This window comes from Salvelinus alpinus, chromosome 11 (genome assembly GCF_045679555.1).
Source record: "Salvelinus alpinus chromosome 11, SLU_Salpinus.1, whole genome shotgun sequence".
NCBI classification, from domain to species: Eukaryota; Metazoa; Chordata; class Actinopteri; order Salmoniformes; family Salmonidae; genus Salvelinus; species Salvelinus alpinus.
Genome location: NC_092096.1, coordinates 52,548,944 through 52,563,986, shown reverse-complemented (window position 1 = coordinate 52,563,986; position 15,043 = coordinate 52,548,944). Strand labels below are relative to the sequence as shown.

Here is a 15,043-nt window from a genome sequence, read left to right as displayed (position 1 = left end):
AGATGAGTAATGTAGGGTATGTAAACATTATATTAAGTGGCATTGTTTAAAGTGGCTAGTGATATATTTTTACATAATTTCCATCAATTCCCATTATTAAAGTGGCTGGAGTTGAGTCAGTATGTTGGCAGCGGCCACTAAATGTTAGTGGTGGCTGTTTAACAGTCTGATGGCCTTGAGATAGAAGCTGTTTTTCAGTCTCTCGGTCCCTGCTTTAATGCACCTGTACTGACCTCGCCTTCTGGATGACAGCGGGGTGAACAGGCAGTGGCTCGGGCGGTTGTTGTCCTTGATGATCTTTATGGCCTTCCTGTGACATCGGGTGGTGTAGGTGTCCTGGAGGGCAGGTAGTTTGCCCCCGGTGATGCGTTGTGCAGACCTCACTACCCTCTGGAGAGCCTTACGGTTGTGGGCGGAGCAGTTGCCGTACCAGGCGGTGATACAGCCCGACAGGATGCTCTCGATTGTGCATCTGTAGAAGTTTGTGAGTGCTTTTGGTGACAAGCCGAATTTCTTCAGCCTCCTGAGGTTGAAGAGGCGCTGCTGCACCTTCTTCACAACGCTGTCTATGTGGTTGGACCAATTCAGTTTGTCCGTGATGTGTACACCGAGGAACTTAAAACTTTCCACCTTCTCCACAACTGACCCGTCGATGTGGATAGGGGGGTGCTCCCTCTGCTGTTTCCTGAAGTCCACAATCATCTCCTTTGTTTTGTTGACGTTGAGTGTGAGGTTATTTTCCTGACACCACACTCCGAGGGCCCTCACCTCCTCCCTGTAGGCCGTCTCGTCGTTGTTGGTAATCAAGTCTACCACTGTAGTGTCGTCCGCAAACTTGATGATTGAGTTGGAGGCGTGCATGGCCACGCAGTCGTGGGTGAACAGGGAGTACAGGAGACGGCTCAGAACGCACCCTTGTGGGGCCCCAGTGTTGAGGATCAGCGGGTTGAAGATGTTATTACCTACCCTCACCACCTGAGGGCGGCCCGTCAGGAAGTCTAGGACCCAGTTGCACAGGGCGGGGTCGAGACCCAGGGTCTCGAGCTTGATGACGAGTTTGGAGGGTACTATGGTGTTAAATGCTGAGCTGTAGTCGATGAACAGCATTCTCACATAGGTGTTCCTCTTGTCCAGATGGGTTAGGACAGTGTGCAGTGTGGTTGCGATTGCGTCGTCTGTGGACCTATTGGGTCGGTAAGCAAATTGGAGTGGGTCTAGGGTGTCAGGTAGGGTGGAGGTGATATGGTCCTTGACTAGTCTCTCAAAGCACTTCATGATGACGGAAGTGAGTGCTACGGGGCGGTAGTCGTTTAGCTCAGTTACCTTAGCTTTCTTGGGAACAGGAACAATGGTGGCCCTCTTGAAGCATGTTTGAACAGCAGACTGGGATAAGGATTGATTGAATATGTCCTTAAACACACCAGCCAGCTGGTCTGCGCATGCTCTGAGGACGCGGCTGGGAATGCCGTCTGGGCCTGCAGCCTTGCGAGGGTTAACACGTTTAAATGTTTTACTCACCTCGGCTGCAGTGAAGGAGAGCCCGCAGGTTTTGGTAGCGGGCCGTGTCAGGGGCACTGTATTGTCCTCAAAGCGAGCAAAAAAGTTACTTAGTCTGTCTGGGAGCAAGACATCCTGGTTTTCTTTTTGTAATCCGTGATTGACTGTAGACCCTGCCACATACCTCTTGTGTCTGAGCTGTTGAATTGCGACTCTACTTTGTCTCTATACTGGCACTTAGCTTGTTTGATTGCCTTGCGGAGGGAATAGCTACACTGTTTGTATTCGGTCATATTTCCGGTCACCTTGCCCTGGTTAAAAGCAGTGGTTCGCTCTTTCAGTTTCACGCGAATGCTGCCATCAATCCACGGTTTCTGGTTTGAGAATGTTTTAATCGTTGCTGTGGGTACGACATCGTCAATGCACTTTCTAATGAACTCGCTCACCAAATCAGCGTATTCGTCAATGTTGTTGTTGTTGGACGCAATGCGGAACATATCCCAATCCACGTGATCGAAGCAGTCTTGAAGCGTGGAATCAGATTGGTCGGACCAGCGTTGAACAGACCTGAGCGCGGGAGCTTGCTGTTTTAGTTTCTGTTTGTAGGCTGGAAGCATTAAAATGGAGTCGTGGTCAGCTTTTCCAAAAGGAGGGCGGGGGAGGGCCTTATATGCGTCGCGGAAGTTAGTATAACAATGATCCAAGGTTTTACCAGCCCTGGATGCGCAATCGATATGCTGGTAGAATTTAGGGAGTTTTGTTTTCAGATTAGCCTTGTTAAAATCTCCAGCTACGATGAATGCAGCCTCAGGGTGTGTGGTTTCCAGTTTACATAGAGTCAGATAAAGTTCGTTCAGGGCCATCGATGTGTCTGCTTGGGAGGTAATATATACGGCTGTGATTATAATCGAAGAGAATTCCCTTGGTAGATAATGCGGTTGACATTTGATTGTGAGGAATTCTAAATCAGGTGAACAGAATGACTAGAGTTCCTGCATGTTGTTATGATCACACCACGTCTCGTTAATCATAAGGCATACACCCCCGCCCCTCTTCTTACCAGAAAGATGTTTGTTTCTGTCGGTGCGATGCGTGAAGAAACCAGCTGGCTGCACCGACTCCGTTAGCGTCTCTCGAGTGAGCCATGTTTCCATGAAGCAAAGAACGTTACAGTCTCTGATGTCTCTCTGGAATGTTACCCGTGCTCGGATTTCATCAACCTTGTTGTCAAGAGACTGAACATTGGCGAGTAGTATGCTAGGGAGTGGAGCGCGATGTGGCCGTCTCCGAAGCCTGACCAGAAGACCGCTTCGTTTGCCCCTTTTACGGCGTCGTTGTTTAGGGTCGCCGGCTGGGATCAGATCCATTGTACTGGGTGGAAGGCAAAACACAGGATCCGCTTCGAGAGAGTCATATTCCTGGTTGTAATGATGGTAAGTTGACGTTGCTCTTATATTCAGTAGTTCCTCCCGACTGTATGTAATGAAACCTAAGATTACCTGGGGTACCAATGTAAGAAATAACACATAAAAAAACAAAATACTGCATAGTTACCTAGGAACGCGAAGCGAGGCGGCCATCTCTGTCGGCGCCGGAAGTTATTTAAACTCCCTAGTGTATTGACAGATGTTATATGGTTTGGTACACCATTCCATTCCTCTGCACCAGTGTTTAGGAAAGAGCTTTTTCCAGCCATGCTCCTATAGAGCATAGAGAAGCACTTCCGGTTGGAGCGAGTAGTCGCATTCCGCTTCGCTCCACAGGTAGTATTACATTTCATTTCATTTCATTACAGTACAACGGTTTGATTTGTTTGATCTTAGCTAGCTACATAGCCATCTTTGTATCAAAGATAATTGTGTCGTTTAGAGTAATTATTGAGGTTCGCTAGCCAGCTATTTTCGTCCTTCTAACGTAACGTAGTCAACACTGCTAGCTAGCCAGCTAGCCAGCTAGCCAGCTAGCCACCGAATAGCAGCACTGTATAAACTATTACATTACAACGGAACGACTTGATTAGTGTAGTGTTAGCTAGCTACATAGTTGTCTTTGCTGTCTTTGTATCTAAGATAATTGTGTAGTTTAGAGTAATTATCGGTTAGCTAGCCAGCTATTTTCGTCCGCCGCGCTGCCGTTCTCCTACCTAGTCAACACTGCTAGCTAACACTGCTAGCTAGCCAACTCCTACTGAATAGTAGCACTGTAGAAACGATTACATTACAACGGAACGACTTGATTAGCGTAGTGTTAGCTAGCTACATAGTTGTCTTTGCTGTCCTTGTATCCAAGATAATTGTGTAGTCTAGAGTAATTGTCGAGGTTACCTAGCCAGTTAGAGGTTACCTAGCCAGCTACACTTTCAAACAAAGTCAACAACGCAGCCACTGCTAGCTAGCCTATTTCACCAGCCAGCAGTACTATATCATTTTAGTCAATAAGATTTTTTGCAACGTAAGCTTAACTTTCTGAACATTCGAGACGTGTAGTCCACTTGTCATTCCAATCTCCTTTGCATTAGCGTAGCCTCTTCTGTAGCCTGTCAACTATGTGTCTGTCTATCCCTCTTCTCTCCTCTCTGCACAGACCATACAAACGCTTCACACCGCGTGGCAGCTGCTACTCTAATTTGGTGGTCCCAGCGCGCACGACCCACGTGGAGTTCCAGGTCTCCGGCAGCATCTGGAACTGCCGATCTGCGGCCAACAAGGCAGAGTTCATCTCAGCCTATGCTTCCCTCCAGTCCCTCGACTTCTTGGCACTGACGGAAACATGGATTACCACTGATAACACTGCTACTCCTACTGCTCTCTCCTCGTCTGCCCACGTGTTCTCGCACACCCCGAGAGCTTCTGGTCAGCGGGGTGGTGGCACTGGGATCCTCATCTCTCCCAAGTGGACATTCTCTCTTTCTCCCCTGACCCATCTGTCTATCACCTCCTTTGAATTCCATGCTGTCACAGTTACCAGCCCTTTCAAGCTTAACATCCTTATCATTTATCGCCCTCCAGGTTCCCTTGAAGAGTTCATCAATGAGCTTGATGCCCTGATAAGTTCCTTTCCTGAGGATGGCTCACCTCTCACAGTTCTGGGTGACTTTAACCTCCCCACGTCTACCTTTGACTCATTCCTCTCTGCCTCCTTCTTATCACTCCTCTCCTCTTTTGACCTCACCCTCTCACCTTCCCCTCCTACTCACAAGGCAGGCAATACGCTTGACCTCATCTTTACTAGATGCTGTTCTTCCACTAATCTCATTGCAACTCCCCTCCAAGTCTCCGACCACTACCTTGTATCCTTTTCCCTCTCGCTCTCATCCAACACTTCCCACACTGCCCCTACTCGGATGGTATCGCGCCGTCCCAACCTTCGCTCTCTCTCCCCCGCTACTCTCTCCTCTTCCATCCTATCATCTCTTCCCTCTGCTCAAACCTTCTCCAACCTATCTCCTGATTCTGCCTCCTCAACCCTCCTCTCCTCCCTTTCTGCATCCTTTGACTCTCTATGTCCCCTATCCTCCAGGCCGGCTCGGTCCTCCCCTCCTGCTCCGTGGCTCGACGACTCATTGCGAGCTCACAGAACAGGGCTCCGGGCAGCCGAGCGGAAATGGAGGAAAACTCGCCTCCCTGCGGACCTGGCATCCTTTCACTCCCTCCTCTCTACATTCTCCTCTTCTGTCTCTGCTGCTAAAGCCACTTTCTACCACTCTAAATTCCAACCTTCTCCTCCCTCCTGAATCCTCCTCCCCCTCCTCCCCCCTCCTCCCTCTCTGCGGATGACTTCGTCAACCATTTTGAAAAGAAGGTCGACGACATCCGATCCTCGTTTGCTAAGTCAAACGACACCGCTGGTTCTGCTCACACTGCCCTACCCTGTGCTTTGACCTCTTTCTCCCCTCTCTCTCCAGATGAAATCTCGCGTCTTGTGACGGCCGGCCGCCCAACAACCTGCCAGCTTGACCCTATCCCCTCCTCTCTTCTCCAGACCATTTCCGGAGACCTTCTCCCTTACCTCACCTCGCTCATCAACTCATCCTTGACCGCTGGCTACGTACCTTCCGTCTTCAAGAGAGCGAGAGTTGCACCCCTTCTGAAAAAACCTACACTCGATCCCTCCGATGTCAACAACTACAGACCAGTATCCCTTCTTTCTTTTCTCTCCAAAACTCTTGAACGTGCCGTCCTTGGCCAGCTCTCCTGCTATCTCTCTCAGAATGACCTTCTTGATCCAAATCAGTCAGGTTTCAAGACTAGTCACTCAACTGAGACTGCTCTTCTCTGTGTCACGGAGGCGCTCCGCACTGCTAAAGCTAACTCTCTCTCCTCTGCTCTCATCCTTCTAGACCTATCGGCTGCCTTTGATACTGTGAACCATCAGATCCTCCTCTCCACCCTCTCCGAGCTGGGCATCTCCGGCGCGGCCCACGCTTGGATTGCGTCCTACCTGACAGGTCGCTCCTACCAGGTGGCGTGGCGAGAATCTGTCTCCGCACCACGTGCTCTCACCACTGGTGTCCCCCAGGGCTCTGTTCTAGGCCCTCTCCTATTCTCGCTATACACCAAGTCACTTGGCTCTGTCATATCCTCACATGGTCTCTCCTATCATTGCTATGCAGACGACACACAATTAATCTTCTCCTTTCCCCCTTCTGATAACCAGGTGGCGAATCGCATCTCTGCATGTCTGGCAGACATATCAGTGTGGATGACGGATCACCACCTCAAGCTGAACCTCGGCAAGACGGAGCTGCTCTTCCTCCCGGGGAAGGACTGCCCGTTCCATGATCTCGCCATCACGGTTGACAACTCCATTGTGTCCTCCTCCCAGAGTGCTAAGAACCTTGGCGTGATCCTGGACAACACCCTGTCGTTCTCAACTAACATCAAGGCGGTGACCCGTTCCTGTAGGTTCATGCTCTACAACATTCGCAGAGTACGACCCTGCCTCACACAGGAAGCGGCGCAGGTCCTAATCCAGGCACTTGTCATCTCCCGTCTGGATTACTGCAACTCGCTGTTGGCTGGGCTCCCTGCCTGTGCCATTAAACCCCTACAACTCATCCAGAACGCCGCAGCCCGTCTGGTGTTCAACCTTCCCAAGTTCTCTCACGTCACCCCGCTCCTCCGCTCTCTCCACTGGCTTCCAGTTGAAGCTCGCATCCGCTACAAGACCATGGTGCTTGCCTACGGAGCTGTGAGGGGAACGGCACCTCCGTACCTTCAGGCTCTGATCAGGCCCTACACCCAAACAAGGGCACTGCGTTCATCCACCTCTGGCCTGCTCGCCTCCCTACCTCTGAGGAAGTACAGTTCCCGCTCAGCCCAGTCAAAACTGTTCGCTGCTCTGGCACCCCAATGGTGGAACAAACTCCCTCACGACGCCAGGTCAGCGGAGTCAATCACCACCTTCCGGAGACACCTGAAACCACACCTCTTTAAGGAATACCTAGGATAGGATAAAGTAATCCTTCTAACCCCCCCCCCCCTTAAGAGTTAGATGCACTATTGTAAAGTGGTTGTTCCACTGGATATCATAAGGTGAATGCACCAATTTGTAAGTCGCTCTGGATAAGAGCGTCTGCTAAATGACTTAAATATAAATGTAAATAGAGCAGCGGTCTCTTATTGGCAACACTGGCTCTGGTGTGATGCTATGAGAGTCTCCAATGAAATTAAAATAACCAGACAGGTAACTGGGGGAAAGGTCATGTATCACTTTAAAAACCATCAACAGTTTAATCTGCACCACCACCAGATCAACTGGAAACTGGCACTTTAGTTTGTTTTGGGCCGTTGGAAGTTTGTCCTTCAGATTTTTTGTTATGCCACTGAATCATGAGATACAAGCATAGTCATAGTGGCCCTGTATCAGAGATGTTGCCAGGGTCCTCATTGTCTCTCTATCCAGGAACTTGGCTACCTTTGCCAGGAACCTGGTCCTGGAGTGAACATTCCCAATGGCCTTCAGAGCCACAAGTTCGCATGTCATGTGTTGGTCCCAGTTCACATCCCAATGAATGTAACAGAGCATTTTTCCTTCACCGCTACGTCATTAAACTTGACCGAGAAGTTGGAGAGTTTTTCACTTTGTGTTTGGAACCAAACAGGATACATTCTGTCTTGCCTAAATGGATAACCACTGACTGACTTTAGTCAGTTGGCTGCTTAGGGTCTTTTCAATGGTCTCCTTATTCTAATGTGAAACCAAGAGGGTAGAATCATCCCCAAACAGGATCTATTGCATGTGCTTGCTTGCATGATAAAGTAAGGAAAACCATCAGCTTTCTCTAACTTCCTTGTTGGTTTTTACATGGTGTGTGTTGCCTGTAAGAATGCCTAGTCATCAGTGATTGGTTGGATATCTCGAAACATTTGCTTTATTACTGTTTGATAACACCTACATAATACCTATATTCAGGAACATAACATGATGTATTGATTCTGCAGGAGACCCAAATTGGTCTACACGGACAAGTTCTGGCCTGGTTTAGATCTTATGACCCTGTGCCTAAAGGCTGTCATTCATTACATTTAAGGTCATATGGGACTGTATCAAATTATTGTTTCTATTACATAATATGATACATTGCAGGACTAGGATAACTGCAGTTATGTCTTAAATTCTTCAATGAACTGTAACTGTATTTAGTCTTAATTCATGACTGACATTTTTTTTTTGAGCTGAGGAGGGGTTATCAGATCCACCCCCACTTCTCTTTTCCTGTCATCTCATCCTGTTCTACTGAATGTGGGGGAGGAGTGGACTTTAATGAAGTAAAATAGGACCCACACACTCAGATACATAAAGATATAAAGTTAAAATATGTAAAGTGTCATGTACAGTATAAATGAAACCTGGAAATGAGCTACGTAAATCTAATCCATTATTATCTATTATTGATTAGGTAGGACTTTGCATTGCAGTGTATTATTGTGTAATTATTAAATGTAGGCACACTGTAACAAGTATTACAGTGTAACAATGAGTAATTACAGTACTTGCTACATCTTACTTACATGAATAATTACACAGTAATAAGATCATTGTAACATAGTGTCCAACCATTGATTGATGTCAGAATAACGTGTATTTGTGTGTTTTCAGGTGTGGGTGTTCCTCTGATCATCAACAAGAGAGTGGGGGACTCTGTGGAGCTGCTGGCAGGCTTAGAGAGGGAACATTTCCAATCCTTGGAGTGGAAGTATATGGAAAAGGTTATTGCAGAATTCAACTCAGAAGTTGTATATTCACCTGGATCCCAGTTTGAGGGGAGACTAAAGATGAACACCAAAAACATCAGTTTAACAGTCAGAGAACTGACACTGCAAGACTCAGGGGATTTTCTACTTACAGGCGATGGGGACAAAGGTCAGATTAACAGTACGACCATCACTCTGAAAGTCCACGGTATGCTGTTTTCATCTTTTTGCATCCTATTTTGATATCATTCTTATTTTTATACATGACCACAGCTGATGGTCTTTACACTATAACACTGAATTTGGGGTTTTACACTGACCTTACTCACCATGCTTTGTTACATTTCAATCACATTTTCAAGTTTAATCCTCAGTCGTCTTTCTTCTGGTTGTATGGCTATGGTAGGATTAATTTAGAAGACTCATTATGAGTCTCTATCTCTCTCCTGGTTGGTCAGAGCCTATATCCAAGGTGGTGATCCAGAAAAACATCAAGCTCTTGGCCAATCACTCCTGTATGGTACGGCTGGTGTGCAACGTGTCCTGCTACCCCAACCTCACCTACACCTGGGAGAGAGACAATGAGATCTACGGGGACGCCCAGCAGATTTACTTCTCTCTCTCACCAGCAGAGAGAAACATCAGTGTAAAGTGCAACGCCTCCAACCTGGTCAGTTGGAAAGCTGCCTTTGAGACAGTAAAGTGTAGAAATGACACAACCACCCCAGGTACCTAGATATCATAATAATCCCTTCCATACACTTTTCAGTGTGCTTATAAGCTTATGTTGTCAAATATAATATGTAATGCATGTGATTACATTGGATGTATATGATACAGAGCCATTTAGTGTTTATCATATTGTATAGTCTAATCATGTGTGTTGAACAATATGTGACAGGACTGGCGTGGTATACCATCTATATCGGAGTATCAGTGGGAGGTGCTGTGGTGCTGATTCTTATTGTAGCTGTGGCAGTGTGCTACTGCAGGGGTCAAAGTATCACGGGTATGTACAGCTTAGGGGCCTCCACTATATTTAAATTGACATTTCTGTTGGTTCTAGAAGTATTCTTCAGCTGATATGATTTTGGGGGGGATTTGCTATAAATTTGAAAAAGAGTGAGACCCCTCATTAATTCCTGGGAATGTTTGTTGATATCCTGTATGAAATGTATCTGATTGGTTGATATTTTGTTCTTATAAAACACAGAAGATCTAACTGACAACACAATATATGCTGATGTTATGATCAACACAAGAAGTAGAGATGTAAGTTTGCATTGCCGTTATTATGTATCTGAGTGTGTGAAGCTGTATGTACTGTATTGTAATGGGCTGTATTTTGATTCCAGACAAGATCAAACAGTCAGGTAAACACAATATCCATCTATGAAACTGTCAGTGATCTGGTTATCCCAAGATTGAACAAGGTAAGATATAAATGGTCATAATGGTAACATGTCTGTGATTGAATGGAAGACTATGTAGTCAACTTTGAGAATAGTCTATACCTTTCTTGATGCTGAAACAGTTTCTTCTTGACTGTCTGTCACATGTAGCCGCAGACTCTGTATGACAAGATCGCATGTGGACGCCCAGAAGGCCCCCCTTGTCCCTACCAGAAAGTACTGTGAGCTGAACAGGATGTGGTCATAGGCTGTGCCTTGCATAGATATAGAACCCTCTGCATCCTCTGCATCTTACACGTGTACATTCTGTAGATAGGCCTAGATGTTACTGCTTAATTTCATCACGATCTACACAATTTGCTTACAATTTGATGATTGTACTCTTCTCCCTTTATTAATTATCATATATATAGTGTATCATCAGGCCTTATGCCTTTCTTTGAGGGCCTAGTTACAATTAGATTCTGAAATGTGTCATAGGCAGTTATAGGTGTTGTGATCAGACAAGCTCATATGTCGAATTTCTAGTTTCTAGATGAAAGAAAATAGTTGTAGATAATAGTGTGACATTGATTAGTGAGGTTGATTTATGCCTGTGAATAGAAAGTGGACTCTTTTGCATTAGGATTATGTGCTCGCCAGGTATCGATGAGGTTGTAATCAGAGAGTATATGATGGAGAGTCTTTGTTACATGTGGATTGTAGTTGTTCTTATTTGATTTGTCCGCATGTCCAAAATGGCATTCATGTCTGTCCCAATAACCAGATGGAATTCAATTAATTCCCCAAAATGTTCCGTTCACAGAATAAAAAATGTTTCTACCTTTTTGCATACGTTGAGTTTTGCCTTGCTTTTAGAGTGAATTGTAATTAACACTCACAACTGTACTTGTTAGCGACAGAGGCATGATTGTTGTATTGAATGGTTTTCAGTACTGTAGCCTTCACCAAGTGAATGTCTAAGTGGATATGTTATCTTTAAAATTAAACTCATTATGACAACACATTACATATATCATAAAGCCGCTGAGGGCCAAGTTACACCCTAACACACTGGTCTGAAACTCCTGGTTTAGTCAAATTATGCCGGCTTGCAAAGGGATGTGTCATTTCTATTGGAATCCAGTCAAAGTTAGGATATCCAACTATTTAACATTTCAGTCACATGCAACCTGCATTCAGAATGACTGTTGGGGTAGAGAAGATTGATTATTGAGACTACCTAAATCATATAAACTGGAACAGCCATAACAGCAGTGGTGGGCCGTCAGGGCCTGCAAGGCCTTCTCTGCTGGCCTAAACATCATCAGAATATAATTTTTTTTAAAATATATTTTCCCACAAATATGTATTAAATTATTCCCCAGAGTAAGAGTTATACTCTTCATTTCATAGCTTTCCTCTTGGTTGCACTGCTTCCAGCCCCAGGTTGAGATTTGGAGGGCTGGTCTTTACGTTAGATCTTTTATCCAATCATATTCAGCCATCATGTGTTGCCAGGGGTCTAAAATCTGCCCTCAGGCCTTCAGAATCAACAGTGCGGGCGCTTGTAGCTTAAAGTGAATGGAAATTAAAATTTTGTGTCAACCAATCAGCTTTAGAGTTGGCTATTGTACGCCTGCTGGCTGGCTCCAGTGTTACACAGGAGCCAGCTAGCAGGCGTAGGGCGTCCACGTCTTTTGATTGGATTACCAATATTGAGAGGCAGGTCCTATGGGCAGGTCTATGCAGATCTAGGAAACTAAATTTGATAAACGAATTAATTCGCGTTCTACTGTCTTTTGAACCCACAATGGCGGAAGGAGAAGAAGATATCGATTTGGTCGAGGATATAATTATAACGCCATTCTCAAGACGAACTTTTCAAGAAAAGTTAGACATTGTAAGGAGAGGTCGCCCGACGCCACAAAGCCTGTCACAGGCGGGAAAGGGGTTCGTTCGTTCGCCACTTTCAAAGTTTCAACTATGAGCGCTGTCAATGGCTCACAGGCTCCGAGAAGCACTGCAAACTGTACTGCTGGGAATGCCTATTATTTGCAAGTGATCGATTTGGTGTTTGGAGCCACACTGGCTTTGCAAACTTGAGTTGTCTAACCAAGGCAGCAACGAGACACCAAAGTACGGCTGGGCACTTACAAGCAATGGTGCTTTTGAAAACGTTTGGGGACACCAGAGTGGAGCTACAGCTCTCACTCGTCCTGCGTTATGTGACGGACACGGGAGTCAAGGAGCGATTTATCCGGTTTGAAGATGTGACAAGCGGCAAGCGAGCTGATGACATTGCCGCTCTTATTTTCCGTTTCTTGGAGGAAAATGAATGTAGTCTGGATAAAGTTGTGGCACAGTGTTTTGATGGCGCAGCAGTCATGGCATCTGGACTCAATGGGGTGCAGGCTAAAGTTAAGGAGAGGGCACCGATGGCCTTATTCATTCACTGCTATGCACATCGACTAAATTTAGTACTGACTCAAGGAGCCTCAAAGCTTAAAGAATGCAAGGTCTTCTTTGCCAACCTCAATGGCCTTGCAGCATTTTTCTCACGATCCCCTAAGCGCACGCAACTGTCTAATAATCAGTCTTTGGTGTGTAGGCATACAATGCATGTTATTTTTTATTAAATGTGTATGTATGTTTCGCATTTTATTTCGTTAATATTAAATAGCCTATATATTAACAAAATAAAATGGCAAATAGCCTATGTTGCAAATTATTTGTTTTCTTTTATTTTCAGTGAATAGTTATGTGTCTTTATCATCACGGTGAAACTGCTTTGGGTGCGACAATGCGCTGTTTAGTGAACACACTGTATTTATTTTTTGGGGGACTTAAAGCTCAAAGTTTGTGGACCAGAAATGGATAGAAGAAGAATATTAATATAACTCTGTTGCACTCGACTATGTTCTTGCCTATTAGTTGAACTGTACTGTATTGTACTCTTCCCCTGCAATTCTCTGAAAAAAATGTCAATTTCAAGGTGACGCAACGCCTGGTTATACTGCGTTTCTGTCTAAATGTATAGTGTCTAGAGCCATGGCATCTAAATGATGGTAATAACAGGTGGATTAATTCGGGTGGGACTGTGTAGGACCTCACTGAAGGCCCAGGCGCCAGGCCCACGGCACGCTACTGCATAACAGTAATGTGTGAAATAAGTCCAACTAGTAACAGATAGGATTAGTTTAGAAAAATGTATGTTATCTATGTTTGTGTAGCATAAGATTACTCAACCAGTCATTGTACATGCAAATACACAGGTATTGAAACAAACCATTCTGAAAATCAACCTGTGAAGAGATCATGCTGGAATAATGATAATGATGATTGGTGTCTTTTTGAGTTGTTTTGAGCAATCATTAATTTTTGCATTTTACTCAACTAGCTTGTTCAAATACAACTGACTTCAAGCAGAGTTTGTTGATTTAAAAACTCACACATTGGCTCAAATTCTTGTCATTTTTAAGTCCACTCAACTTGCATAATAATGCAAATTAAGCAATTGGTTAAGTTTAACTTTTTCTAGTGCACAGTGTATGAAATTACAAGGCTGAGGAACTTCACATTAGGTCACCTGTTTGTCATAGATGAGGGGCCATGGTTTGCTCTCTTCCTCTTTAGCAGTGTGGGTTTGTGAAGGAAGGCGCTGTGTGATGCTGATCAGAGAGAGTCAAATAGAGAAATGGTTGTAATCATATGCAAAAACCTGTGAAAACCTAGTTGTTGGGCTGATGAGTACACATGAAAAGTGTCCTTGTCAGGGATTTATGTCCTTGTCAGAGAGAAGAATGACATTGTTCTTGCAGCATCCATTTTCTGTAGTTCACTTATTAATTTATCTCTTTTACATTCGATCTACCACTGTGATCACTACTTTCCTGGGTTATTACTTTGAACAGTTGACAGACTGTAACTCAAGAACATCTACATGCAGTTGACCTCCAAATAGCTACAACATAAACCAAATGATAAACATGCCATGACGTCAAACCTTTGACACCTCTCCTAGTGACATTAAAGATTGTACTGAACATGTCAACATGACCAGGTAAGATAAATGCAATATTGACTTCACTTTTTGTACAACTATGTTTTATCCACTAAGTTTCTTTCTCTGATATATACTACAGTTCTCTCTTCCACCCACAGAAAGACCACAGTGTTGATGTGTCCATTTTTTACTTTTACAGTAAGAGGAAGTTGTGTAGAGATGAACATGACATGAGATGCTATTTTTTCTGTTTATCTTTTAGCATCTGTACCTTTCTAATTCTGTCAAAGCCCCATTCGTGTCACAGCCACAGGAACTGTAGGGGTCCGGAAGACTTGCAAGAGACTTAGAATGGAGTACACTTTATGTGCAACTCTGCGATGATGATTAATGTATTTCTCTGGATTTTGAATATTGTTAGCTAACAATTTCCTTTATTGGACAAGAAAAATTTTCATTCATAGAATATGAAGTATGTCATATATGCACAATAAATGTGGCAACTGATGATGACGTTGTTTGGTTACAATGTGTTTTCTGACTGCAGAGAAATGGAGTTGTTGGTCACTACAGCTTTTAATCAGGTTGTAGCATGAGCCTGAGAAGCATATAATATAAACTAATATGATGACATAGAGAGAGGAAGGAATAAGGGGACAGACCCAGTAGACCGAGTGGTTATGTTGTTGCTATGTGACCAATCACATCTTAGTTTCTATATTGTGTTCGACAAGAATGTGGAGTAGTTACACGTCTGTCCTGAAGGGGGCGATAAGAAACCCCAGATGTTTACCTTGTTTCTTCACACAGTGTCTCAAACTCTACACACTACAAGGTACATACAACTAAGGTTAGTTGTCTAGGCTTGCCACCTGACAACTTAGCAACGGTTTGAGGGGAGGCCTACACTATCTATCTATCCATCTTTTATTTATTGAGGTTAGATGCCCAAA

General features: G+C 44.6%; 1 protein-coding gene and 1 long non-coding RNA gene across 2 annotated transcripts in view; one reads left to right on the top strand and one right to left on the bottom strand.

Moving 5' to 3' along the window:
* LOC139534900 (SLAM family member 8-like) overlaps positions 1 to 15,043 on the bottom strand; it is a 116,766-nt gene that overhangs the window by 61,735 nt on the left and 39,988 nt on the right. The window lies entirely within an intron of this gene.
* Positions 9,862 to 10,937, top strand: LOC139534920 (uncharacterized). The gene is made up of 3 exons (XR_011667034.1): positions 9,862 to 9,965; positions 10,049 to 10,126; positions 10,256 to 10,937. It is a non-coding gene; the product is annotated as an uncharacterized lncRNA (long non-coding RNA).